This window comes from Lissotriton helveticus, chromosome 6 (genome assembly GCF_964261635.1).
Source record: "Lissotriton helveticus chromosome 6, aLisHel1.1, whole genome shotgun sequence".
Classification (NCBI taxonomy): Eukaryota; Metazoa; Chordata; class Amphibia; order Caudata; family Salamandridae; genus Lissotriton; species Lissotriton helveticus.
Genome location: NC_136067.1, coordinates 451,366,018 through 451,391,583, shown reverse-complemented (window position 1 = coordinate 451,391,583; position 25,566 = coordinate 451,366,018).

Genomic DNA, 25,566 nt, shown 5'->3' with positions numbered 1-25,566 from the left:
ACATGTCCACCTGGTCCGGCCGCCAATGGCCAGGGACCGGGGCCAACTGAGTCCGGCTGCAGCCGATAACCTAAGGAAGCCCGGTCCAGAGAAGAACGAGGCACCTCTTTCTTTTCCCCTCCGTAACAGCCGCAGCAGCTCTGGGCGGCGGGATGTCCTGCACGTACCTCCACAACAATTTGTCCAAGTTGGGCTGGGAGGGAGAGGCGACGCGGACGAGCCTCTCCCACCTCCACGGATAGGAGGTCTCCCAGCCCCCGGCCCAACGCCGAGCACCCCCAGCCAGGTGATGGTGCCCCAATACTTGCGCAGCACCGAACGTGCAATGGTGCCCATATTTTCGGAGCACCGAATATGCAATGACTGCACCGATACTTGCGCAGCACCGAATGTGCGCCGCAGGTGGCCATACCTCCGTAACACTGGGCATGGGCCTTGTGGAGCACAGGGTGTGGAGAGACCATCGTGCATGCCCATGGAAGAGAGCGGTCTGGAGTGCACCGGGAGAAGGAGACGGCGCGAACGAGTCTCCCTCGCCCCCCCAGGTGGGGGCATCACAGCCGCACCCCAGCCGAATGTCCCGCTTCCACAACACGGAGTTCCACTCTCTATTTTTGTCCCCAGAAAAGTCTCTTCCACTCTTGCAGACTCGACGAGAGGGGACTGCTGCAGGGCCCCAAAATGGCGTCTGGGTCCGCTGGAAGGCGGGTCTCGGCCGCTAGAGTAACTTTGAACAGCAATATAACTCGGTCGCTCGCCCACCGGAGCACGAGCCCCCACCTCCGACAACATCTCCACAGCCTTGAAGATTCTACAAAGGTCCCCGGAGGAACCCTCGGCCACTGCAGGCCTCCGGTAAGGGATGACTGCCTTGATCGCCAACGAAATAAACATGACATTGCCACTCCTTCTGTTAGCATGAATTCTAGAACTGCCGAAAAGGACTCTGGTCCAACTGCCGGTTGTAGGAAACATTTTCCCTGATGCTACTTCCGGACTAACCCGGCCCCGCCCAAAATGGCGCCGGTATCGATAGGAACTTACGAACACCTCGTGGTGTCCCTTTTCACTATACAAACTTAATGTTACAAGAAAAAAAAAAAAAAAAAAAAGAGAGCTCACTCGACGAACATGTAAAAGGATCCCGTTAAAAATGATGATTACAAATGTACAATGTATTATATTTTTTATATATACAGCTGATGTATAACCTCGCTTATGACGCACGCACACGGTATGCATATAGGATATCTGATTGCAACTAGTCTGACTATGCTTCTAAATTATGAAATAAACGCCCCCCGAACCCCCCGGCCAACTGATAGATGTTCTAGTTTGCTACAAATGAATTGATAAAACTTTCTAATGTTTTTATTGCTGCAAAACAACACCCCCCACTGTACGCACTTTAGCCATTGCCGTGCCCGGCCAAATACGACTGCACCCTCATAATTCCACGTGCTATGATTTTGCAAAAATAAAGGTCTTCGAAATAATGAACGGGTATTGCATGCTTTATTTGAAATAGGGGATGGGCGGGAGAGTTCTTTTCTGTGCACCCTACTATGCTCTCTCTTTAAGGTTATTAGAAGATGGTTGCCCAGCCCTGGAGGACGGATCGGATCTACGACACGATACCCTGCCTTCAAGGTACGCGACTGACTCATGAACTCTCGCATGGAGGAAGACCTCGGCTTCCAAGGATGGGTAAAACGAACGGTATAAATGAGGGAATGTAAAAGAAGGGTAAAATAAAACGATGTAAATGTTATAAAGTTCGACGTTCAAAAGTATTGGGGAACAGAGCTGACCCAAGAACCGAAGAACCTTAGAACGTCACAGCGTTGAAGGAGATTTAAGGACCCCGATAGTGAGATACATTTACTAACTAGATACCTCGCACTAGGCACCTCTGGTTTCCTTTTTACGTTCCCCCGCACATGACCTATAAGGACACACTGCCCCCCCCCCCCCCCCGACTCCAGAAACCATATCCCCGGGGACTCTACCCCGAGGAGGAAAAGACGAGTATGAGGTAAGTAAAGGACTCTCGGATCCATGTATTTGATATGCGCGAATGTTGTCCCCCTCCCTTCCCCTCTTTTCCCTCCCTCTGCAGGTTACATCGGAGATCACAGCCGAGGTGTGGCGAAGATCTGAAGCCTTGCCATGTCCGATACACGAAGCAGACTAGCGCTGCAAGGTGGCGCCTAAGCACGCCTACAAACTACTCACGTAGCGAACAAGCCCGTAAAATTAGTATGATCTGATGAAGAGTGATCACCCTTAAACCAGACCGCACGAATGAACCCATGTCACGTATGATTCGAAACTATGAGAGAATGTGTGTGTGTGACTGAAGCGTTGACTCAACTGGTCGAAGGACCAAGAATGCAGGAAAGTGCGACACAATGGTACCTCCTTTTTTTCCTTTTTCTCAAAGCATGTCCCCTCTACCCTGTCTAATGCTCGTCCGCCTCAAACTGCATGCTCTCAAGATTCTAACGCAGACCCGTAAATGTCCTTTGCTGTGTAATGCACTAAATAGCCTTTCTTAAATACACTGCCACTCTCCCTGTCGCACGTGTACTATTTAGCCTGCCGTTGCTCTCTCTCTCTCTCTCTCTCTCTCTCTCTCTCTCTCTCTCTCTCTCTCTCTCTCTCTCTCTCTCTCTCTCTCTCTCTCTCTCTCTCTCTCTCTCTTCTCTCTCTCTCTCTCTCTCTCTCTCTCTCTCTCTCTCTCTCTCTCTCTCTCTCTCTCTCTCTCTCTCTCTCTCTCTCTCTCTCTCTCTCTCTCTTCTCTCTCTCTCTCTCTCTCTCTCTCTCCTTCACACTCCCACTCTTCCGAGCGAATAGCTCCGAAATTGGCAGACTGCCCCCCCCCCCCCTAGCACACCACCCAATTGGCTTCAAATACCGCCAGTATCTGCTCAAAACTTGTCTTTAATACAATCACCCTAACGCTGTGTCACCACCTCTCCTTTCCGAAAAATATTTCGATGAAACCAAGATTTGGCCATAAAGGAAAGGACAGGTAAAACGACTGAGGTTCCCTAATCTGGCCCCGTCACAAGGGAACTACGTCAACGGCTCCCCTGATGCAATAGAGTGCCCCAGATAGCGCGACCTTCCCCGTTCCGAGTTGTCGCAATACCCAAACCGAAAAGGTAATCGAAACCTCCCCATCTTCCCAGGACGCACCCAGTATTGCGTTCAGTTGCCCCCCACGATAAGAATTTTTAACTATCCCCCACCCCCGATTGTAAAAGATGAGCCGACTTGCAACTAACGCAGGCCAGCTGTGGTTCCTAGAAGTGATTTTTGATAAGCCAATTTCAGAGTTTGGAATTCGAGAAACGCCTCTGAATGCTCACCGACTGAACTGTGGCCTTCTGCCGATAGTACCCTTATAACCCAAAATAAAATGATGCCCCCATCACCGTTTTCTATGTCCCTAGTTGTCTCCCCATGAGATCCCTGTCTTTTCTAATTTAGTAATTAGGCCGCATAGGAACCAGAATGATGTTTTACAAAGTTAAAGATTAGACCGGAGCAAAGAAAACCATTACAATGAGCCTTATCGAAAGCGAAAATGTTTAGTTAAAAGGCAGGAGGCATTGATAGTATGAAAAATGTTTAGCCTATGTTCGTCCCACAGCGAGATGCCTATTAGTACCATGCTGATAGCTCACAACACCCTTTTTGTAAATATAGACCCCTAGAGAACGGTATAGCATTATCAGGCTTGTATTACAAAGGTGGGTCCCCATCAGATGAACTGTCGTGACTATATTAAACAGTTGTGAAGGAATTCATAGTAAATCCTGCAGGCTCACCATCGATTATTTATATGTCAGTTGTAAACCCTAATATAACGGACGTTTCTATTCTCATTTACCTGGAATTGGGAGAGAAATAGACTTATGTGGTTACTTTCCTCTACCAATCCTCTAAAGACTGTCTTTTCCAACTCCTTCAAGGGTACGGCTGTCGGAGGAAAGAAGGACCGGATGTGGGAGCACGGGGCCTGACTACGGACTATGGAACGTCAGCGACATGGGCCAAGGCGAGACCGCGACAGAACGGAGCCGCAGGACGAGGCACTATCTCCGACAAAATGAGAGGAAAGGGCTAACCTGATGCCCCTGCTCAATGTTCGAATGTGTGCCGAGAGGTCCCCGCTCTCTAGACTCGGTCATGAGCCCGCCTACCTGAAATCTCTCGTTCCCCTAGTTTGTTCCCGATCTGGCCTTGCTCCATCCCCCTTTTTCCCCGACCTACCCCATGGACTATTTGTACACTCTTCTTCCACCTGAACTTTTGACTATTGATCCCAAAGGACACAGGGCGAAAAAGACCTTTTTGACCAGAAACGCGAGGAAAAGGTCGTGCCCTGCAACACGGAACTTAGAATAGAGCTGGACTCGTAGCTCCACCGCCGGTGCTCCACAGTGCCAACAGAAGACGAAAAAAATTGCTGAAAACTTACTAAACTTCGAACATTCCTTCACTATCATTCCTGCTACGTCTCGTTTCTCTCCCAGCCAACATTGTATTTATTATGTAACAATCCATCAGTTCACATTATGAAATGTACTCACTGCTCTCACCTCGAATCATTTTTGTATTTCATTACTATGACTTTCCTGCTAACAAGTTTATCACAATTTATCAATAGGTCCGCCTCCTGAAACTAGTGATCTTAAATGTAATGTTTACGACTCCTTCACCCGGGTTCCTCTTATGCCCACCATAATAGACCTGAATAGAAAATGAACCAGCAAGATGTCTTGAATATGTTAAAGGGAGGACTGTGGAAAATTAGTACGGTTTGGTGAACATTATCTGCGCCATCTTGCCTTTTCCCCTGATGCCACACTTTTGTCGTGCGTGCCCGCCATTTTAAAATGCCTTGATCAGAACAACCCTTTTTGCATGCCACTGGCCCCCGACATAGCCCTTCGCCCTCACCAAGCCTGCACGCTGACCAGCCCCCCCCTGCTCGCACCTGCCTTGAATCATAAACCCCTCTTCAGCGCGGCTCTGCCTCAGAACCTCATCCTGTTCCCAGCGCAACACCTCCCTTCTTCCCCTTTCATGGTCCCCGGCCCTTTGATGCAAACCCCTTTTTCCCCGTGTGCCCGTTTGTCTTCCTCGTTCCCAGGCCGACACCCAGCTCTGCCGATACTATTCCTTGCCCCTCCCCGTACAATAGAAAGCTTCCCTCATCAAAGGACCCCCGAGTTGATCAAAGCCCCCACCCCATGAGATCCGATCAAACCACGCATTCCATGAATTGGCGGAATATCCAGCTGCGCGATAATCATCACCTGTTGTGACCAGGGTGGGGACTTCTACTGTAAATGTGTGTGGGAACGGGCCCGGAGGGGGGGATTCCGGGAATGTCTTTCCGTGCATCAAAGCATTGCCATGAGTTTGTAAACTGTAATAAAACCGCAAAACCCTGTATATAAGGGGCCAGGCCTCAGAAATAAGTTAGAGCACCCCAGAACGATACCTGCTGTCTGTTTTGCTGTGTTCTCCTCCGGAGAGAATAAAACCCTGTTTCCTGCTTTCCAGTCTCCAGCGCCTGCCTCTTCATTGATTAATAACTCGTGGGTCACAGAGGCCATAACGCCGGGCAAATATCGATTGTCCCCGACCCGCATCAGGTTTTTACATATGCGCCCCACGTATGATAACATAGATTTTACATAGGCCAGCCACGGGATTTTTTGGGCTCCGTCCAGGGCCAGACAATCTTTGAGGATCTGGTGGTTTAAGGAAATTTCCTCATTAAGCCAGGTTTTTAGCCAACAGATAACAGGGGCAGATTTTATTTGATCTGTGACAAACCCAATGCCTAGCTCTGAATGAGTGGTAAAGGTGGGAGTGGACTTGGGGACGGAAAGTAGTGATCTAAGAAATCTATTTTCCGCCTTCTGGATAGTATCTGGATTTGTATATCCCCAGATTGAAGATCCATAGGTGGCTATTGCCAAACATTTGGCTTTATACACTTTGAGAATAGCCTCCATTGGTCGTGACCCCATTCTTTTAGCGAAGCTCAGGAGGGCTGCAGCGGATCTAGCAACTGCATTTGTTTTAGACTTATGTTAGATGCCCCAGGTTCCTTTATCATCGAAGATCACGCCCAAGTAGGTAAAGGAGGAGACCCTAAGTACTTCTAAACCTGGGATTTTTGTGTGTTTATTTTCAGATCTAACGAGGTCATGAAATCTCCAAATAAGGCCAATAATTTATGAAGGGCCACACCCGTTCGGGCCAGAAGGACTGCGTCATCCGCGTACAGGAGGACCGGGATATTGGTCTCTCCTGCACGCGGGAGGTCAACTGTCAAGGTGGAAAGCGCAGGCTCAAGTGCATTTATTTATAAAGTAAATAGGAGAGGGGCAAGGATACACCCTTGCCTCACCCCTCTCTCAGATTTAAAAGAGCTAGTGCATCTTCCTTCTTGAGTGACTCTAACAGAGGCCTCTAATCCTTGATGGAGATCTGCCAAGAAGCCCACCAATGCTCGCTCAATTCCCATATCCAAAATGACCCCCCACAGCCTTGACCTGTTAACCAGGTCAAAGGCTGAGGAGAGATCCATGAATGCCATATACAGGGCCCCTTCTTTCACTGTAGTATATTTGCTAATGATCAAATGCAAATTTAAACACTGATCCAAGGTGCTCCTTTTGGGCCTAAATCCATATTGGGTGTTCGACAGGGTTCCTCTACCTTCTAACCAAGTTGTTATCCTGCCCAAAATGACTCTGCCCAAGATCTTAACGGCAGAGTCTATTAGGGAAATGGGTCTATAACAAGCTGGGTCGCCCCTTTGACCCTTTTTAAAAATTGGTATGATTATAGACCTGGCCCAGGATTGAGGAAAGTTGTTTTCTCTTGCACAATTAAAAACATTTGTCAAGATCTTGACCCAAAATTTAGGTACAGATTTATATAGGTCTGCAGGGACCCCATCAGGGCCCGGCGCCTTGTTCTTCAGTGTTTCATTTATAGCTTTTTCTACATCCTCTGCCTCAAATGCTTGAATTAGTTCCGAGCGAGGATGGGGAAGAAGCTCCTGTATATGGCCAGACTAGTTGAGGACGTCTGGCTTTTCTAGATAAGTCCAGAACATGCTCTTCGATGGCACCCGTCTCCTCGGAGACAAGGGTTATTTAGCACTCGAGTGCTTCAGGAAAAGTCGGGCTACAGCCAAGTCCTTGGTCCTTTCTATGGCCCCATGCCACCCCAATCTACCTTTTGTGGCTGCGGAAGGGGCTTCCCGCCACGCCAATCCTCCAAGCTATGCATGCTCCCCAGCCTGTGTTTGGATGAGGGCACAGTGCCCATAGACCTTATGGGTCAAGTGGCCAGCGGTCTGGTCAGTCAGCCACACCCGGTAGCTGCATCTTCCCAACCTTCCTAAATGGCCCCTTTACCACCATGGCCATCCAGTTGGCGGCAGCATTCGCCATCATTTGCCCCACTGGCAGTCTATAACATTTGACAGGTGGGTTTTGCAAATTGTCCGGAGGAGCTACTCCTTCTCCTTCAAGACTACCCATCCCTCCATGCCACCATCTCATGACTGGCTTAGTCATAGAGAAGGTTCTGGTGCCATAAGCAGGCTGTCATTGCTATTCCCACTACTTTCTGGTTCCCAAAAAGGATGAAGGCCTTTGTCCTAGTCTAGATCGGCAGGCCCTGAATATCTTCCTCAAGAAGAAGAAATTCAGAATGCTCACATTCACTCGGGTCTTGTCTGCCCTGGGCTCAGGAGAGTGGATGGTAGCTTTGGACTTGCAGTACCCCTATTTCCAGATTCCCGTCCTGCCTGTCCACCGGCGCTATCTGTGGTTGATGGTAGGCTGTTAGATCTGGGGGTCTCTAGTTGGCAGAGGTAGGTTCCAATGTCCAAATAGGGACCCTTGCTTCTAGTCAGGGTAAGAGGGATACACTCTTTAGATAACCCCTGCTCACACCCTTGGTAGCTTGGCACGAGCAGACAGGCTTATCAAAGGCAATTTGTAAAGTATTTGTACCATCACTCACAGTAACACAGTGAAAACACCACAAATGGACCCCACACCAGTTTAGAAAAGTAAAGTTATTTAATCTAAACTACACAAGACCAAAACTACAAAAATCCAACATACACAGTTCCAGAATATGATTTTCAAAGAGTTCTAGAGTTTGCGTTAAAATAATCCACAGTTGCGTCACGTTTAGCCAAAAGTACCTTTAGATGCGACAAAAGTTCCAAATGGAAGCTGCAGCGTTGAAAAACAAGCGATGCATCACTCCTGAGACCCTGGGGAGGCGATGCGACAGCCCCGCTGGATGCAGCGGGCGTGTTGCGACGAATCCGGTCTGTATGGGGAGGGATTCGATACTTTGTATGGATTCCGATGTGCAGGTTCAGTAGGAAGCGTCTCGCAAAGGCATGATGCGACGATCTTCAAGATGGCGACGATCTCAGGTGCGGCGGCGATGCGCTGCGCAGTGTTGGTCTTCTCCTCTAGCGACCCCTCGAAGCGATAGCTCTGCGACGATGTTCGCAGTGACGTGATGCGGTCCGCAAGCAAGCGGTGCGGCGATCTCACTGAGCGATGACAGGCTCTGCGACGATACTCGCAGTGACAAGAATCTTCCTGCACCGGGCTTATGCATTCCGCAAGCGAAGGATGGGTCGGCTCTTGCAGCAGCAACAGGCGCTGCAACTATCTCGATCTTCACGGCGGCGGGAATTTCCTCGCACTGTCGGGGATGCGTTGCGCAAGCCAGCGATGCATGAACATTTGCAGATTGTCTTAGTTTCTCCTTGTCCAGCTTCCCAAACAGCAGGCCACAACTGTCAAGATTACGTTCCACAGGATCCGGTCGTTGCTAATGGGGGTCCACCTCCTAACGTTACCAGCTCCCTGATCTTATTACACAGGGAATTGGAACCATTAGGCGGGGAAGTCAGGAACGGGGAGGGGACTGCTGGGACAAAGGCTCTGAAATGATATCAAACAGAATACACGGTTAAACATTGCATAGCAATATCAATTCTACTCTCATCAATTCTCGCTAAGAGTGGAGCGCCTGTTGGCACATAAACACACCTGAACCACAGAGTCTATTTATACCCAGCAGAGATAACAAGGATGGTGTCTTAGCTCTCTCCAATTGAAAGAGCCACTGACTCTCAGCACTTCCTGAAATACAGCAAAAGCAAAGTACACCAATAGTTCCTTTGGATAGCAACAAAGTTCCGAAAACACCTGGATTATTGTAAAGCCATATCCAGCTCTTGGTTAAAGGAAAATAAGGATGAGATGAATCCCAACCGAAAACAATACAAACGGTAGAATGTGGCAGCTACCACTATAATCCGCTCTATTAGATAAACAATGTACAAACAAAGGGATAACGGCAGCAAGTGGTTCGCCAACACACCTTACTCCGCTACAAACGCCGAATGAGTACTCATTAATGGTAGCGCGTGGCCAGGGACACACTGCGCTCCGCTCATAGGAAGGAAGAACTGGGGAACACGGTAACATGTGGCAGCCACCACTATGTTCCGCGATCAGTTTGATAAATGTGAGGAACTCTGCAGAGACGCGTGGCCAGCCGACACACGGCGTTTTGCAAAAGCGCAGCCGCGCTGGAAAAACCTCGGAGCCCCGAGGACAGGAGAAGCTGGGAGAATAACGGTAACGTGTGGTCGGACTACTCACGACGTTCCGTTGTAGATAAGTGAGGAGCTGCAAGACGACCACTCACCCACAGTTGCAGCGAGGACTCATGGAAGCCTCCGAACACACGAGGCGGAAAGCAGCCACGAAGAGATAAGAGACCCGTTCCTACGGACCTCCACAAGGGAAACAGGAAACCAACAGAATTACGCGCATCCGCTCATGCGCGTGATGTCGCTAAGTACCTTCCTGGTGCGAAGGCTCATGGGAATTGTAGTTCTTATGCTAGGTAGGCACAAAGGGAGCCCGAACCCTGACAACAACGTCCAGAGGCCCCTTAGTCGGATTCAGCACTCTAGGAAGGGCAGAACTCTCTCAGCAGAGTTCAGGGGGGAAGCTAGGGGTGAAGTCCTTTTGTTCCTGGGACTTCTTAGCGGGAGGCCAGCTCTTTTTAGGCCCTTTGAGATCTCTTTAAGCAAGGGGACTAAGCACCAACACAGTCCTTCACCTCTCCTTAACAGCAAAGCAACTGCAGGTCAGCCCACAAACACACAACAGGAAAGTCCTTCCTCTTCAGTCTTCCAGCTTTCTCCTTGGCAGAGGTTCCTTCTTGATTCCAGGATAATCTAATTTTCTGTAGTCTGGGTAGCCCTTCTTATACGAGTCTTTCCTTTGTTCTCTAGAGGCAGAGAGGCCGTGGCTTGGTCAGAACCAGTTCAGGTCAGTTCTAGAGCACTTTGTTTTTCTGTCTTCTCCTCTCCTTTCAGAGAGGGGGGCAGGGTCATGAGCCGCCCAGCAGGAGGTGGAGCCAGCATTGTGGAGGGCAGGCACAGCCCTATTCAGGCCCAGGTGCAATCCCCTCCCACCACTCAAGATGCAAATGCAGGCATTGAGCCTAGGGCTGACTCATCCACCCTCCTGGGGGCTCCCCAGGCCCTGTCGCTCACAAACCAGACAGTCAATTCACAAACAGGTTGTTAGATCTTGGGGTCTCTATTTGGCAATGGTTATCACCTTTATCCAAATAGGGACCCTTACTTCTAAGTCAGGATAAGGGGATTACACTCCTTAATAACCCCTGCTCACCCCCTTGGTAGCTTGGCACGAGCAGACAGGCTTATCTCAGAGGCAGTGTGTTAAGCATTTATGAATATACACAGTAATACACTACAGATGGACACAACACAGGTTTTATCAAAATAAGTATTCCTTATATAGACTTAAACACAAGACCACAAACGACAAAAATCCACAAATACTACTCTTAAGATTACTTAAAAGATGATTAAAGTCTCTTAGTTCAAGTTGATGGTAAATGCGACAAAGTTCTCAACAAAGTACCTGGATGGGTAACACAAAGTGAACAAAAGGCTTGCAAAAGGGGAGATGCGTCGGTTCCGTGACCCGGGGGAACGGTTGCGTCTTTCCCCAATGCTTGTGCAGAGTAGGGGACTCGTCATGAGCCTTACCGGTGCGGAGGTGATGCGTAGATTCTCGGCCTGCGGGCCCGTTGCGGTGCGCAAGATGGCACCTTGATGCGATGCGAAGATCCGGTTGCGATGCAAGAAGATGGCGCTCTTGATGCGGCGATGCGATGACGATGCAATGGCGATGCGATGACGGCCTGGCAGCCTTGCTACGACTCTGTACTTTGGAGCCACGACAGGCCCTGCGACACGCTTCTCCGGTGATGTGATGGCGACTCTCACGATGGCGTCACGCTTCTCAGGTGATGCGACAGCAGACAGCTTCGATGAACACACGCTTCCAGGGAGATGCGGCAAAGGCTCGCTTCTCCGGCGTTGCGATGATTTCAACTGCGACGGCGACACGCTTCTTCTCGATGTGTCGCGCTTCCAGCTCCCAGCGGCACGCAAGTGTCTGGAGTCAGAATTCACAGCAAGGAAATTCAGGAGGGAGCTGGAGGTGAAGTCTTTTGTCCCTGAGACTTCAGCAGGAGGCAAGCACAGTTCAAGCCCTTGGAGAATATTCTGTAGATGAAAGTCCTTACAAAGTTCCTTCTCCTTTCCCTTGGCAATGAAGCAACCACTGCAGGCCAACCCAGCAAACAGCACACTGGCAGAGGGGCAGTCCAAACTTCTGCAGCTTCCTTGGTTCTTCTTCTTGGCAGAAAGGTTTCTTGTTCCAGAAGTGATCTAATTTCTTGGGACCAGTGTCCCAATATTTATACCCCAAAATCCTTTGTTCTCTGAAGAGAGAGAGGCCTCTGCCTAGTCCAAACCAGTTCCTGAGCACTTTGTTTACATGGCTCTCTTCTTCCTTGCACTGTGCAGGGCAGAGACATCAGCTGCCCCACAGGAGGGGGAGCCAGCACGGGGGAGGGAAGATACAGCTCTGGAGCACTCTGTTGACATGATTTCTTCTCACCTTTCACAGTGCAGGGCAGAGACATCCGACAAGCTACAGGGGGTGGAGCCAGCATTGTGGAGGGAAGGCCCAGCCCTATTCAGGTCCCAAGTGCACTCCTCCCTCCCATCTGGATGTAAATCTCTCTATTCACCACTGGGCTGTCCCAGTCTGTCTCCTGGAATTCCCCAGCCCTGTAACTCACAAACCCAGGCAAGGAATACACAACCCAGCAGAGGCAGGTTCAAATGGTTAGGCAAGCAAATACCTGCTTTCTAAAAGTGATAAAATATATTAAAATAACCTTTACTAAAAGATGTATTGTATTATTCTGAGTTCAGGCATACCAACTTCGAATTTCTACCATGTTCCCTGAGTCAGTTAGGATTATAAGAATGTAATAATCTAACTAAGAATGTAATAATCTAACTGCCCATTCTGGCCTATGAGAACAGGTAGCCTTCAATAGTGAAAAACGAAAATGGCTGAAATTCACTATAAGGACATGCTACACACATCAGACCATGTCCTACCTTATACTTACAATGCACCCTGGCCTTGGGCCTACCATAGGGGTGTCTAATGTGAAGCAAAGGGAAGGTTTAGGGACTGGCAAGTGGGTGCACTTGGCCAAGTCGACATGGCAGTGCTAGACTGCACATAGGCCTTGCAATGGCAGGCCTGAGACACAACCAGTGCTGCAAGCCCACCAGCAGCATTTGACTTACAAGCCCTGGCCACCCATGGTCCACTGTACTAGGGGCTGACAGATAAATCAAATAACCCAATCATGGAATCCAATCAGTATATCAATTTAACATGGGGAGCACTTGAATTGTGGCACTGATATATAAATCCAGCAAAAACATATAAAAACAGAGGAGGCAATCCGTCAAAAATGGAAGGGAGACTCACGCCAATGATGCCAGATCTAACACGTGTCCCCTCCAGCTGAAATGTGGGGAGAACTACCCTTCCCCTTGGGAGTTCTCTTCACTAAGGCGGAAAAATCTGGACAGACCATCAGCGTTGGCGTGAACTGTACTAGGGCGGTGTTCCACCGTAAAGTCCATACCCTGTAGAGAAATGGACCAGCTCAACAACTTTGGGTTCTCACCCCTCATCTACATCAGCCATCTGAGGGGCCTGTGGTCGGTCTGAACCCGGAAGTGAGTCCCAAACAAGTATGGTCTCAACTTCTTCAGTGCCCAGACCACAGCAAATGCCTCACGCTCAATTGCACTCCACCTCTGTTCCCGTGGAAGTAACCTCCTACTGATGAAGGCTACAGGTTGGTCTAGGCCCTCTTCATTAATCTGTGATAGAAAAGCCCCCACACCATGCTCTGAAGCGTCTGTCTGTACAATGAATTCTTTTGATAAGTTGGGCGCCTGAAGCACGGGTGCTGTGCATATAGCAGCCTTCAGGGCATCAAAAGCCTTCTGACAGGTGTCAGTCCAGTTCACTTTCTTGGGCTGCTTCCTGGAAGTCAGCTCAGTCAAGGGTTCAACAATGTTGCCATACCCCTTGACAAACCTCCTGTAGTACCCCGTGAGTCCTAAAAAGGCTCTCACCTGTGTCTGAGTCTTTGGGGGTTCCCATGCCAGGATGGTATCAATCTTGGGTTGTAGGGGCGCCACCTGGCCGCTTGCTACCTGGTGACCCAGGTACACAACGGAACCCTGCCTGATCTGGCACTTACTTGCTTTGATCGTGAGGCCTGCCTTTCGCATTACCATCAACACTTCCCAAAGGTGCTGCAAGTGTTCTTTCCAACTGGCGCTGGCTACTGCAATGTCATTGAGGTAGGCGGCACTGAAATCCTCCAGCCCAGTCAACACCTGGTTGACCAACCTCTGAAAGGTGGCAGGTGCATTCTTCATCCCAAAGGGCATAACCCGGAATTGGTAGTGCCCATCTGGTGTGAAGAATGCTGACCTCTCCTTAGCCCCATCAGTCAGGGCGATCTGCCAGTACCCAGACGTCAAATTAAACGTGCTGAGGTACCGGGCAGCCCTTAACGGATCAATGAGCTCATCAGCTCTGGGGATGGGGTGTGCATCAGTCCTGCTGATTGAATTGAGTCCTCTATAGTCCACACAGAACCGAGTTCAGGTGTGGCACCCGGCGAGGCAGCCTTTGGGACCAAGACCACTGGGCTGGCCCAAGGACTGTTTGAGGACTCAATGACCCCTAAAGCAAACATCTTGGAGATTTCCTCCTTAATGTAAGCCCTAACCTTGTCAGTCACTCTGTAAGCCTTGTGCTTGACAGGAGGACCGTCACTAGTGTCCACTTCATGGACGCACCACTCTGTGACACCAGGAACCCCGGAAAATAGATCAGAGAATTGTCCCAACAGTTGGCGATAATCTTGCTGCTGATCAGGGGTCAGTGTGGCAGAGAGGCTGACACCAACCACTAACCTATCTTGCTCTGCTGCAGACAGGAGGTCAGGAAGAGGCTCTGTCTCCTCCTCCATTCCATCATCTGTCGCTAGGAGCATGCCCACTTCGGACCTTTCTAAGTGTGGCTTCAGGCGGTTAACATGCAGGACCCGCAAGGGGTTCCTGGGAGACCGCAAGTTCACCAAGTATGTGACATCACTCTTGCGCTCCACACCTCATATGGACCAGTCCACCTGTCCTGGAGCGCTCAAGGCTCCACAGGGGCCATGACCCAAACTTTCTGTCCAGGCTGAAGCTAAATCAGAGTGGCATTCTGATCGTACCACCGCTTCATCTCCTCCTGGCTGGCTTCCAGTTTTGCCGGAGCAAGATCTCTGAAACGCCGAGTCTGGTTCCTGAAGGCCGGCATGTAGCTATGTACATCCTGGGGAGGTTTCCTGGGAGATTGCTCCCAGCCTTCCTTGACCAGACTTAAAGGTCATCTTACCGGGTGACCGTATAAAAGCTCAAAGGGGCTGAACCCTAGAGACTTGTGTGGCACCTCACGGTAGGCAAACAGAAGGCATGGCAAGAGGACGTCCCACTTATGCCTCATTGGTTCTTCAAGACCCATGATCATGCCTTTAAGGGTCCGGTTGAATCTTTCAACCAGCCCATTTCCTTGTGGGTGGTAAGGAGTGGTGAACTTGTAGGTAACACCACACTCCTTCCACAGAGACTTCATATAATTTGAAATGAAGTTTGTACCTCGGTCAAACAAAACCTCTTTGGGCAACCCCACACGGGAGAAGATCCCCATCAGTGCACGTCCCACCACGGGGGCTGTCACTGTCCTGAGCGGAATGGCTTCCAGGTACCGGGTAGCATGGTCCACCAAGACCAGGATAAACCTGTTGCCCATGGCTGTCTTGGGGTCCAGTGGCCCCACAATGTCAATGCCCACCCGTTCAAAGGGGGTACTGACTACAGGGAAAGGTTGGAGGGGGGCCTTGTGCCTCCTCCCATTCTTCCCACTTGCCTGGCAAGTTTGACAGGTCCTACAATGAGTATCTGAACTCTTTCGCATCTGGGGCCAATAAAAGTGGGAGACAAGCCTTTCAAAGGTCTTGTTCTGCCCCAGATGACCAGCTAAAGGAACATCATGAGCCAAACCCAGTAGGAAGGCTCTGAAGCGCTGGGGTACCACCAGCACACGGGCGGACCCAGGCTCAGCAACCTTAGGCTCGCTATACAGGAGACCATTCTCCCAGTAGATCCAATGTGATCCAGACTGATCACATGCTGCCTGGTTTGTGGCCTGTTGCCTCAAACCCACAAGAGAAGGGCACTTCTTCTGCTCTTCATAAAATTCCTCCCTGGAGGGACCCCCTTCTTGCTGCCAATGGGTCAGCTCAGGTAGGTTCCCCAGTTCAGAAACTTGCTCCCCTGTAGGTTCCAGTGCATCCCCCTCAAGGTCTGCCTCCTCCTGGACGGTGGGAACAATGGGGGCTGGTTACCCGCATCCCCTACCTCTTCTCTTTAATGCAGGTCCCTGGGCCATACTTTCAGGCTCCAGGGTTTCTTGAACACCCTTAGCTGCCATAGACCGAGTGGTCACACATGCCCACTCAGGCAGACCTAACATCTCCAAATTTGCCTTCCTCTCCACCTTAGCCCAAGGGGAGCTTTCTAAATCATTGCCTAACAGACAATCAACAGGCATGGATGGCCTCACAGCTACTTGAAGAGTTCCAGAGCCCCCTCCCCCAATCAAAGGGAACTTTAGCCACTTTGCAATGGCTCTCTGTGTTGTCAGCGGCAACAACTGGGAAGAATGCATGAGGGACTACCTGCTCTTCAGAGACCAAGTGATACTTGACAGCTGTCACACTTGCTCCTGTGTCTCTGAGAGCCTCCACTCTATAACCATTGATGGTCACCCACTGCCTGTATTTTTTAGTGTTCTCAGGCAGCTGAGTTTTAGGGACCATCTCAAAGTCTCCTAATGAGACAAGGGACATTTCTGTGGGACCCCACCCACCTTGGGCACCCATCTCCTCCCCACCCAGGGCTACACTAGCCATCTGATGGGGTGGTGCACGGGGTGGCACATACTGTCCTTTCTGAGGACACTGGAGATCATACCAACGGTGTCCCACCTGCTTACACTGAAAGTAGGTAACAGGCCCCCTATGAACAGTTTACCTGTCGGGGTCCTGACTTCTTCTCAGGGGGAGGCCGGGAACCCTTACCTTGGTTCCCTTGGGAATTACTTTATTTATTTATTTTTTATTGTTTTAAATGTCAGCAGACAAATCATCAGTACATTAATTCCAGACAATTCCATCAATTCATAGATTTTACACTTTTTCCCCTTGGGAATTACTTTGGGGACCTTTTTGGAACTCCCTCTGTTTACCCTTGTCCCCCCAATCTTCTGCTGGGGACCCTGCCCACCTTTGGCGGAGTCTCCCACAAGACCATTGTGGACCCTGGTACTGACCCAGCAGTCCGCCTCTTCAGCAAGCTTTCTAGGGTTAGTCAACTTGCTATCAATAAGGTGCTGGCGTAGCTCTGGAAAACAATTAGCAGATAAGTGCTCCCTGGCAATCAAATCATAGAGAGCTTGAAAATTATCAACATTGCTACCCCTCACCCAACCATCCATAGCTCTGCAAAAGAAATATACATATTCTACCCAAGTGGTTCCCTCCAGTTTCTTACAATTCCTGAACCTCTGTCTATAGAGCTCTGGAGTTAACCCATACCTTGTCATCAATGCTTCCTTCATGTGGTGATAAGACATCCTATGCTCACTGGTTAGGTCTAACAAAGCATCCCTACCTTCAGTCAAAAAGCGGCCCCACAACCCCGCTCCCCAATCCTTCTCAGAGACCCAGTGGGCCAACATTGCTATCTCATAGGCTGCAAACCACTGAGCAATATCTTCATCTTTGTGAAAATCTTTGATGACATCCTTGGGAATATGTACCCTGCCTTCTGAAGGCACAGATGGTGCGCTGCCACCAGAGGGATTGATTCTAAGCCCTTGGCCTTGATCTCTAACTCCCTCAACATTCTTTCATGCTCCATTCTCATTCTTTCCCTTTCCAAAGACAACCTGTTATTCTCTGTTTCCCTCTGACTCTCCACCTTAACCTTAACCAACTCCAGCTTGTGAACCCTATTTCTCTCCCTGTCTTTCAACTCTCTGGGGGACAGGTCTTTGGAAGAGATGCTGCTGCCAGGTGGCGACGGCACCCCACCCCTGGCTGGAAACACTGGCCTATCAATTTGCCCATCTGCATCCCCAACAGGCTCCACCACAAGATCAGGGACATTTCTTGCTTCTACCCAGTCCCTCAGCGCCTTTTGGGAGTCTTCCTTTTTAGAAATGCCTGGTGTAGCAACTTTCAATTTCCTGCAGAGATACTTGAGCTGTTTCACAGTGTAGGCTTCCAACTTCTCTTCCTTAAAATCAAGATCCATAGATGCAACAGATGCTGTTTTACTCATGGAAGTAAGAATTGGGAGTTTTCAGGAAAAACTAACAGTCCAAGGAAAAAGGATTCTAAAAAACAGTATGTGGTCGCGTTTTGGTCTGCACTCACTAGTAGTGTACACCAATCACTGTATATGAAACACAAATGCAAAGTCCAAATCCTCACCGCTGACCACCAATGTTAGATCTGGGGGTCTCTAGTTGGCAATGGTTATCACCTTTGTCCAAATAGGGACCCTTAATTCTAAGTCAGGATAAGGAGATCACACTCCTTAATAACCCCTGCTCACCCCCTTGGTAGCTTGGCACGAGCAGACAGGCTTATCTCAGAGGCAGTGTGTTAAGCATTTATGAATATACACAGTAATTCAGTGATAACACTACAGATAGACACAACACAGGTTTTATAAAAAATAAGTATTCTTTATATAGACTTAAACACAAGACCGCAAATGACAAAAATCCACAATACTACCCTTAAGATTACTTAAAAGATGATTAAAGTCTCTTAGTTCAAGTTGATAGTAAATGCGACAATGTTCTCATCAAAGTACCTGGATGCGTAACGCAAAGTGAACAAAAGGCTCGCAAAAGGGGAGATGCGTCGGTTCCGTGACCCGAGGGAACGGTTGCGTCCTTCCTCAATGCTTGCGTAAAGTAGGGGACTCATCGTGAGCCTCACCAGTGCGGAGGTGATGCGTAGATTCTTGGTCTGCGGGTCCGTTGCGGTGCGCAAGATGGCACCTTGATGCGATGCGATGATCCAGTTGCGATGCAAGAAGATGGCGCCCTTGATGCGGCGCTGCGATGACGATGCGATGGCGCTGCGATGACGCCCTGGCAGCCTTGCGACAACTCTGTACTTTGGAGCCGCGACAGGCCCTGCGACACGCTTCTCCGGTGATGCGATGGCGACTCTCACGATGGCGTCACGCTTCTCCGGTGATGCGACAGCAGACAGCTTCGATGAACACACGCTTCCAGGGAGATGTGATGAAGGCTCGCTTCTCCGGCGATGCGATGATTTCAGCTGCGGCGGCGACACGCTTCTTCTCAATGCGTTGCGCTTCCAGCTCCCAGTGGCACGCAAGTGTCTGGAGTCAGAATTCCCAGCAAGGAAATTCAGGAGGGAGCTGGAGGTGAAGTCTTTTGTTCCTGAGACTTCAGCAGGAGGCAAGCACAGTTCAAGCCCTTGGAGAATATTCTGTAGATGAAAGTCCTTACAAAGTTCCTTATCCTTTCCCTTGGCAATGAAGCAAACAGCACACTGGCAGAGGGGCAGTGCAGGGCAGAGACATCAGACAATCCACCGGGGGTGGAGCCAGCATTGGAGAGGGAAGGCCCAGCCCTATTCAGGTCCCAGGTGCACTCCTCCCTCCCATCTGGATATAAATCTCTCTATTCACCACTGGGCTGTCCCAGTCTGTCTCCTGGAATTCCCCAGCCCTGTCACTCACAAACCCAGACAAGGAATACACAACCCAGCAGAGGCAGGTTCAAATGGTTAGGCAAGCAAATACCTGCTTTCTAAAAGTTGTATTTGCAAACACAGAATATTAAAATAACCTTTACTAAAAGATGTATTTTATTATTCTGAGTTCAGGCATACTAAATTCGAATTTCTACCATGTTCCCTGAGTCAGTTAGGATTATAAGAATGTAATAATCTAACTGCCCATTCTGGCCTATGAGAACAGGTAGCATTCAATAGTGAAAAACGAAAATGGCTGCAATTCACTATTAGAACATGCTACACACATCAGAGCATGTCCTACCTTATACTTACAATGCACCCTGCCCTTGGGCCTACCATAGGGGTGTCTAATATGAAGCAAAGGGAAGATTTAGGGACTGGCAAGTGGGTGCACTTGGCCAAGTCGACATGGCAGTGCTAAACTGCACATAGGCCTTGCAATGGCAGGCCTGAGACACATTTTACAAGCTGCTTCTGTGGGTGGCACAACCAGTGCTACAAACCCACCAGCAGCATTTGACTTACAAGCCCTGGGCACCCATGGTGCACTGTACTAGGGGTTGACAGATAAATCACATAACCCAATCATGGAATCCAATCAGTATATCAATTTAACATGGGGAGCACTTGCACTGTGGCACTGATTAGCAGTGGCACAGTGCCCAAAGCATAAATCCAGCAAAAACATATCAAAACAGAGGAGGCAATCCGTCAAAAATGGAAGGGAGACTCACGCCAATGATGGTAGGTCTAACACAGGCCACGGCACACAGAAAGGTTAGACAAGAGAACAGGCACTTTCTAAAAGTGCTGTTCTCAAACACAGGATTTAAAAAACATCCTTCCTAAAAGAAGTGGTATTAAATTCTGAGTTCAGGGATACCAGGCTTTAAGTTTCTATCTTGCTCCTATAGGAAGATATGCAGGTAAACATTATACTCAGCATTCCCCATTATATCCTATAGGCAAGATAGCCCTCTCAATAGTGAAAAACAAAAATGGCTGTAATTCACTACCAGAGCATGTCACACACACCAGTATATGCTCTACCTGTCATATACACTGCACCCTGCCCAGGGGGTGGGGGGGGGGGGGGTACCTAGGGCCTTTTATAGGGGCGTCCTATGTGTACAGAAAGGGAAGAATTGGGCCTGGCCAGTGTGGACACTGGCCAGGGCAGCATGGCAGTCAGCAACTGCCCACAGGTAAGCATGGGCGGATTTTGCGGATTGGCAATCCGCGAACTTGCGTATTTACGGATTCGCAATCCGCGAAGATCCGCGAACTCTAGCGGATTTGCGGATTTTTCCGTTTTTTGTGTTGGCGCGTGTTCGCGCCGATTTTGGGACAAGTTCGCAATTGCGAACTTACTTTTCGGCTTGCAACGGCCGCGACTATGTTGTTTCTACGTCTGGTTTATCATCACAGGTTCACAGCACCCTCTGTTTCACCACTGCCACCCTCTGGGACACCCATGCCACCCTCTAGTACATCCTCACTGGCACCTATTAGGTTTATTTATCAATGTAGATTATGGTGGTTGAAAAAAGCAAGCACACCTGCCCTTCTTCAACTGCCATCAATTAATTTGTGTTTCATTAATGTGTCAGTAATTTTGAAAGTTCCAGTCTGGCTGGCACCTGCTTCCTTCCTTATCTGTAATTTGCTTTTTGTTGCAGTGAAATTTTTTTTTCACAGGACCTTTATGGTGCTATTCTATGAGCCTGCTGTTTGGGTCATAGCAGGGTCATAGAATAGTTGCAAACTCTGGAGGGGCCCATCAGGAAGCACTACCTTGAATGTTACTAATGTTAAGTTTGAACTTTTGCACCTGCTCATTGCTTTCAGTTTAGCTAAAATCGTTTTTTCTGCAATTTCGCGCGTTTTTTGGGGCGCGAATCCGTGCGAGATCGATTTCGGAAGCCGCGAATACGTGCGAATACAAAATTGTTTTTGTTGCGACGTGTATGTTCGCGTGATCTTGCGCGTGTTCGCGAGGCGCTTCTAGCTATACGTTTGCCAAGTTACCCTATCGGTCGTACACGGGCGCGGCCATCTTGTTGGCGTGACGTAATTCCGTTTCCGCCCGCTATGTGTAATCTCGCAAAGTGTGCTGCTCGCTAGTACAATTTCGCGCGTACTCGCAAGGAAAATCTCGCGCGAACTTACCCACGCGGTCGTGAACGGGCGCGGCCATCTTGTTTCTCATTCATTGCTATGGTTCTGGGCATGCTTTCTCTATCCTCTCTCAATCTCTGCCATCCTTTGCTTGTTTGAAGTTTTTTTGATCTAATTTTACTTATTATCTAACCCTCTATTTTTCTAGCTCTATATTTTTGTGTTTTCTGCAGCTTTTAGTTACTTTTAAACTACTTTTTTAAACTCTTTTCTTTTCTTCTTCACTATTCTATTTCTTCTTTATCATTTACGTTTATTTCTGCCCAGACCATGGTAAAGGGAGCCGGGAAGCACCCTGAGAAGGGGAAGGGTCCCGCACCCCGTGCCCGGCTCCCGTGCGGGCGTTTAAGGGGGGAGCAAGTGGTCCCGAGGGAGATCTTCAGCGCGGAGGAAGTGGCGGCACTGATCTTCCACGTCCAGCGCCGCCTCCCCAAGACGATCCTGGGAGGCGGCAAGATCGCGACCGGCTATGGCATCCGGGAGCGCCGCCAGCGGTGGGAGAAGGTGTGCCGGGCCATGTACAAGATCTCTGGGGTCCGGCGCACATATAACCAGGCCACCCACCGCTGGACCGATGTCATGGACCGGGAGCGGGACTTGCTGGACGCGCTCGGCGTAGAGGTCCCCGGGCTTGGTGAGTAGTAGTAGTAGTACATTTACTACTCTGTTTTATCCTGCTCTGTTATTTGCAAATCTTTGTTCTTTACCAAGAGCAATAATGCTGCCGATTACATTGAGGTAAATTATATTTCAAAATCTTCTATGCATTTCATTTTCAGGTGCACTGCTCTCCTTCTCAGTAGCCTTGCTTGCTACTATGCTTCTTTGTTTTGTATGTTGTGTTCAGAAGCATTTCATTGGCCTGAGAAATTATGTATGAGTGTACTGTAAAGAAAAGAACTGCGTAATGCTAGACAGTAAGGGTCATATTTTCAATTACCGGCGCATCCCTGCAAAGTAGCAGGGATGCGGCAGTAATTGTGTGCCATGCCACCACCACCCATTGGCCCAAAACGTCACAGAAGCCTTACGCATCTGTGCCGTAAAGGCAGCGCATTGCTGGAGTTGCGTGCCAACGATGGCGCAGCTCCAGCAATGCTCTGGGGTACCCTATCTCCCCAATGCTGCATCAAGCCGTACGTCGGCTTCAAGCGCGCAGGGTTTGAGTCATGCATCATTGTCCTAAAAGTGACTGATTGACATCTTGTAGATTTCCCTCAGCCACTTTTAGGATTCGTTCCTGCGCAGGTACGCCCTCCCTTGCGCCGGAACGCCCCCTGATGGCGCAGGGCTTTACAACGTGATGCATCGCCCATATGCCCATATGTGTTTTTTTTTTAATATATACGCCGCACCAACACCATGGCGAGTCTTTTGTTCTGCCGCTGCGTCAGAAAAGGCACGCAACAATGGAGGAAAATCAGCCGCAACTTCCGCAAGGGACTTATAAATCAGCCCCAACAGACTGAAGTCCAGTCCTTCCTTTAGACAGTCACATGGCTGTCAGAAGAAATAGTGGCGGTGGTGGCGGGTGGATTGATAGTTTGAGTATTCACTGATCTGCAAGCAGGATGGACTTTGTCTGTCACGTGTTGCGCACTGCTGCCTGCAGTGCCAGGCCTAGGCAAACCTCTTTAGTAGTCTGTTTTTTGAGTTACATAGGAACTTTCTAAGTCAACGTTCCGCAAATCAGGCAATACGAATAACGTAGTATACCACATGAGATAGATCCCGTGGAATAGTTGTCTATCTATTTGCTATTTTTCCAAAATATGTTGTTATTGTTCTTTTCAAATGTTTGATTTGGTTGAAAAATCTCATCCATGTTTTCTGGTTTTTCTTTCTTTCATGTTGTACATCAGCTCCCCCCAAGGGCAAGAGGACACAGGAGGAGGGTGCTGAGGATGCAGGCCAGGATCGGGCAGGCGAGGGCTCCTTTGCTGGCCCCAGTAAGTTTACATTTTAATAAACAGTACCTATTTTTTCCTAGCGTTCCTCATTCGATTTTTTCTAAATCGTCTTTGATCTTCTTGTAGACTGGATAAAAATTCTTATCCTGCCTCGAATATGACTCCCTGTGGTATTACTAGACTATTCTTATTAGTCTGTCTGTGTAGCTAACTAACATTGGACATTTGGCAATTCCATTGGACTCCCATTATATTCAGCAATACCTCTATGCACTGTCTCCTTACTGACTAGATAGTGTGGCAGAGTCATTCAGCTCCCGAAGTCACCGATTATAGATCCCCAATGATCTCTAGATTATCGTACGCAGGACAAGAGAGTAGTACGGAGTCACAGCACAGTCAAGAAGTGTCAGAGGCACTCATGCTTGCAAAAATTCCAAAACCTTTAGCTCATCCACTCTAGTCTAGAGGAACAAAAACCACAGAGTCTATTTAAGTGTAAAAGCTTTATTAAAAGTAAACACATTTATTAAAATCTACTTTGTCATAAAACTATTTAACTGTAAACGGAAAAGTGGTTAGTGCTGACGATTAATTGGACACATTTCTTGTGGTCGAGCCGAACTCTCACCTAGTTTGAACTTGATCCTGGTCGTGTTCTTAGGACTCAGGAGTCAAGCTTCTGTCTGTTAGGAGAAAAAGTGGTGCGTGTTAAAAATCAAAAGCAAGCATTCATCAGTTGTGCATAAAAGTGCAGCAAGACAACAGCCTTCCCTGGAAAATGGGACATTTTTACTATGGAGTAGACAGTCACAAATTATTACATTGTATTCTGTTTTTTTAACATTTCTCCTAGACCAAATATTATATAGTAGTGAGTGGTGTATTCTAACATTCTTAAATGTACTTTGTAGGTGTAACATCTGGTGACGGGGCCAGCGCGGAGGTGGCTGTGTTGGACTTGGACTCGGAGGCCTCTGGGGAGGAGGCGGCGTTAGAAGAGCTGGTGGCCGTTTGTTAGACCTGGCATCTTTGGCGTGGTTTCCCCTATCTTTTTGCCTCTACCTCCTGGATTTTTGATGCTGTGCTGGATTTCGTTTTTGCTGGTTTAGATGCTTTGGACACTCTGCCACTGCTGACCAGTGCCAGAGTGTAAGTGCTCCCTGTGTAAATTGTTATTCTGATTGAATATACATGTTTGGCATATTTGTATCACCATGAAGTCCCTAGTAAAGTGCACTGGGTGTGCCAGGGCTGGTGATGACAAATGCTACTAGTGGGCCTGCAGCACTGATTGTGCCACCTACATGAGTAGCTCTAAAATGGTGTCTCAGGCCTGCCACTGCAGTGCCTATGGGCAGTTTAGAACTGCCATGTCCTCCTGGTCAGTGTCCCCACTGACCAGGCCTAACCCTTCCCTTTTTGTGCACATCAGTCACCCCTATGGAAGGCCCAAGGTACCCCCCTGGGCAGGGTGCAGTGTATGTAAAAGGTAGAGCATGTACTGGTGCAGGTAACATGTTCTGGTAGTGAATTACAGCCATTTTCGTTTTTCACTATTGTAAGGCTATCTTGCTCCATAGATTAACATGGGGGATGCTGGCTACAGTGGTTAACAGCATTTCTTCCCATAGGAACAAGATGGGACATAAGTATCTAGTATCCCTGAACTCAGAATTTAATAACACATCTTTTAGGAAAGGTTGTTTTTAAATCCTGTGTTTGAGAACAGCACTTTTAGAAAGTTGCTGTTCTCTTGTCTGAACCTTCTGTGTGCCTGGGCCTGTTTGTGTATTGACTGTCTGGTTTGTGAGTGACAGGGGCTGGGGAACTCCCCGGCAGGATGGATGAGTCAGCACTAGGCTGAATGACTTGAGTGGTGGGAGGAGTTAGCACCTGGGCTGAATAGGGCTGTGCCTGCCTTCCACAATGCTGGCTCCACCCCCCTGCTGGGCGGCTGAGGACCCTGCCCCTCACTCTGAAAGGAAAGATGCAGCCACCAAAACAAAGTGCTCAGGATCCACCCAGAACTGGTTCAGACCGGGCACAG